The following is a 4108-nucleotide window of genomic DNA, read 5'->3' on the forward strand; positions in this document are numbered from 1 at the left end:
GGGGCAAACCCCCAGGTACCGCCACCATCTTCTCCCCCCCCCCCCCCCTCTCTGCCTGACATCCAGGGGCGGGCAGAGTGGGGAATTTCCATGGTAACCCCTCCGCCTTTAACTGCCATTGGTCAGTAGTCATTACTAATGGCAGGGGATAGGGGGGGATGGCACCACTGCCACCTCGCTCCTATCCCTTTGGAGGATTGGGGCTGTCACTGACAAATCCTTTCATCCCTATTTTCCGGGCAATCGGGTCATCAGAGACCCGATCAGCCCGGAATTGCCACAAACGTCGATTTGCCGCCATGGCCGACATGGGGGGTTCTCAGGACCCTCCTAGGCATTTTCACAGGATGCCTGCTGAAAGATTTCAGCAGGCATCTCGGTCCGGTCCCCGACGGCTAGCGGCGGGGACCGAAATTCCCACGGGCGTATCCATACACCCCCAGTCCTTAAGGACTTTGAAACGGGGGCATATGGGCACGCCCTCCATCCTTAAGGGGTTAAGATCTGCATATGAAAACAACACGCCTACCTTTGTTGCCTGTAGCCACCTCCCTGGCTGTCCGGACACGGAATCAAACCAACTGTAACGAGAAATTGAAAATAAACAGTATTCACCTGCATCCTTTTGGACTCTTTGCTGAATCAGGGTAATCTGACAACCCATGGTCGTGCTGTTGGTGCTTCTGGTTCTTCTGCTGTTTACACCTGGCAGTGGCATTGAATGAAATTTAATAGAACTAAAGGTCATGGGTGCAACAATCCTCCCATGAGGACCAGCCTCAACAGCTTTGTAGATTGCACTCATGTTTGCAACTCCATATACATTTTATTTTCTTCATACTTCTTTCTTCATACTTTTTTCTTTCTGTCATTCAGACTTTCATTCATTCTCACTCACTCACTCACTTTAATTCATTTGTTCTCTCTCTCACTCACTCAATTACTCACTCAATCACTCATTCACTCTCACTCACTCACTCTCTCTCTTACCCACTCACTCAGTCAGTCTCTCTCTCTTTCTTTCTTTTTTTTATTAATTTTTTTCCATCTTCTTCTTCTTCTTCAGACCCCATCATAGCACTAATGCTTATCCAATACCACCAGCAGATGGAGACACTCCATTGCAACATTGGTTGTGAGCAGCAGTTTCTAAAAACAAATGCCTCATGGCTGATTTCTCATCAATCAATGGATGGCAAATTTTGTTTTTATCATTCACTGACCACAGAACCAATGCATGGTCAAGCAACAGCAATGAGGCACCCTTGTGAATAACCATGAGACCCTCACATCATTTAACAGGCTTCATCACCACCTGCAAGACAGCTACGTTTCTTGTCATGTCAAACCTGCACAGGTGTGCTAGATTAGTATTATTATTATTTTTTTATTTTTTATGACATCAATCAGTGTGCAAACATGGTCAGTAAAACGCCAAATGGATAGACGTTCATAAACCAGTCAGTGCAACTCATTATTGTGGTCTCTAATTGTGGAACTCTTTTTTTTTTGTTGTGAGGATACGATGAGCTTATCCAATTAAGGAAGCCTTTCAGCAGTACTAGGTCTGGACAGCAGCGGCACCTTCTGCAGCCAGACTGACTGACATGACAAGGCAGGCAACAGCTGCAGCAGCACCCACAGAGGATTAAATAAGAATCTGTCTTTTTTAACACTGGAATGGGGTGGTGCACTGTACCCGAAGATACTGCCATATCGGGTCAATGCATTGGGCGACGGAAGCAAGTTTCCAAATCGGCTCCCATTCTCAAAAATCCATTTAATTTATGGTCCCCAAATAGGGGACGTATCAGATATTAAACTGATAAGAACAGATTTTTGATTGAAAAAACCTTTATTACCAATCAATTGTCAATCACACAATAAATATATTCACCATAACAGAACTGACTTTTTTTAAAATCTATCTGTCTATCTATATATATATACCGTATTTATCAGGGTATACCACGCACCGGCCTATAACACGCACCCTCATTTTACCAAGGATATTTGGGTAAAAAAAGTTTTTTACCCAAATATCCATGGTAAAATGAGGGTGCGTGTGTGCGCGTGTATACCCCGATAAACCCCCAGGAAAGGCAGGGGGAGAGAGGCCGTCGCTGCCCGCTTCTCTCCCCCTGCCTTTCCTGGGGTCTAGAGCGCTGCTGCCGGCCCTTCTCACCCCCTGGCTATCGGCGGCGGCGCCGACAGCCAGGGGGAAAGAAGGGGCAGCGGCACCCATTGCCGGCGCCGCTGCCCCGTTGCCTCCCCCCATCCCCATAATTACCTGGGTTGGGTCCGCGCTGCTGCAGGCCTCCGGCGCGCGTCACCTGCGTCGTTGCTATGCATGGCGCGGCGCATGACGTCAGTGCGCCGCGCCGTGCAGCGCATAGCAACGACGCCGGGGACGCACGCCGGAGGCCTGCAGCAGCGCGGACCCGACCCCGGCAACAGGTAATTATGCCACCGGGGATGGGGGGAGGCAACGGGGCAGCGGCGCCGGCAATGGGTGCTGCTGCCCCTTCTCACCCCCTGCCGGCACCGATAGTCAGGGGGACAGAACGGGCAGCGGCGCCGATAGCCAGGGGGTGAGAAGGGCCGGCAGCAGGGCTCTAGACCCCAGGAAAGGCAGGGGGAGAGAAGCGGGCAGCGACGGCCTCTCTCCCCCTGCCTTTCCTGGGGGTGTATCGGCGTATAACACGCACATAGACTTTAGGCTAAAAATTTTAGCCTAAAAAGTGCGTGTTATACGCCGATAAATACGGTATATATATATATATATATATATATAGATATATAAAAAAAATTATTTTATTGAAGAGCTGAGGTATGTGCTCTTAAAGAGTAGCTATCCTCAACTAAAATGTCCATATTCACCCTCCCCATCTTTCCCTCACACTTTCTACATCTATCCCTGTTTTTTTTATCCTCTTAAAACATTAGAACAATACCTTTTTCCACTCCTTCTCACGATTGCAGGAAGTCGGCGGGCGGGCGGGCCGGCGTGACGTCATCTGAAGCCTCGCCGGCCACCACTTCCGCCCATCTTGCTGTATTCTGCGCTCAATGTCGGGAGCGCGCATACAGGCGCGCATACAGGCTGGGAGGGACGGCAGCCTCTGAGTCTCCTCCTTTCTGTTTGGTTTTGCACGTACCATTCAGAGAGGAGGAGAGTCTGAGAACGGAGCTGCTGTACTGTGCCCTGAGGGAATTTATAATATCAAAATGGTGGGTAGTACAATTGATTACATGCCCAAAACAATAAAAATAAAATTTCACAAAGCTGCAATCCCCAATGAATGACTGCAGACCGCAGTGCATTATAAATGGTGTGAATAATAGTGATTTTATCCCAATCAAAAATGATGCATAATTTTTGAATGGGATAAAATCTCCATTATTGACACCATTTATAATGCACTGCTGGCTGCAGCCATTCATTGGGGATTGCAGCTTTGTGAATTTATTTATTTATTTTTTCATATAAAGCTGCACTCCCAAATGAATGGCTGCAGCCAGCAGTGCATTATAAATGGTGTCAATAATAGTGATTTTATCCCATTCAAAAATGATGCATCATTTTTGTAATGGAATAAAATCTCTTTTTTTTCACCATTTATACCAGTGGTCCCCAAACTGTGGCCCTCCAGATGTTGCAAAACTGCAACTCCCAGCATGCCTGGACAGCCAACGGCTGTCCAGGCATGCTGGGAATTGTAGTTTTGCAACATCTGGAGGGCCACAGTTTGGGGACCACTGACCTATACTGCATTGCTGCGGTTTTATCGTGTACATGTGCTCACTGATTGCATATTTTATTGCATTAGGAACACCGCAGCAATTCAGGATAGGTGGTGATTAAAAAAAAAGATTTTATTCCATTCAAAAATTGTGCATATTTATTGATGGAATTAATTCACAATTTATATCACCATCTAGACTGTATTGCACATAACACCATAACCTCCCCCCAATGGAATAAATGTGCTTTTTTTGCTCACCATCTATACTGGAGTGATCCGGTGTTACTCAATAAAACCGCAGCACTACAATATAGATAGTGATCCAAAGTCCCAAATGAGTCCAAAATCAGAAATTTACCGTG

At 47.0% G+C, this 4108-nt stretch overlaps 1 non-coding gene across 1 annotated transcript; it reads right to left on the bottom strand.

Moving 5' to 3' along the window:
- Positions 1 to 1683: 1683 nt before the first annotated feature.
- Positions 1684 to 1870, bottom strand: LOC130295987 (U2 spliceosomal RNA). The gene has a single exon (XR_008849082.1). It is a non-coding gene; the product is annotated as a U2 spliceosomal RNA (small nuclear RNA).
- Positions 1871 to 4108: the final 2238 nt, after the last annotated feature.

Source organism: Hyla sarda, chromosome 11 (assembly GCF_029499605.1).
Source record: "Hyla sarda isolate aHylSar1 chromosome 11, aHylSar1.hap1, whole genome shotgun sequence".
NCBI lineage: Eukaryota > Metazoa > Chordata > Amphibia > Anura > Hylidae > Hyla > Hyla sarda.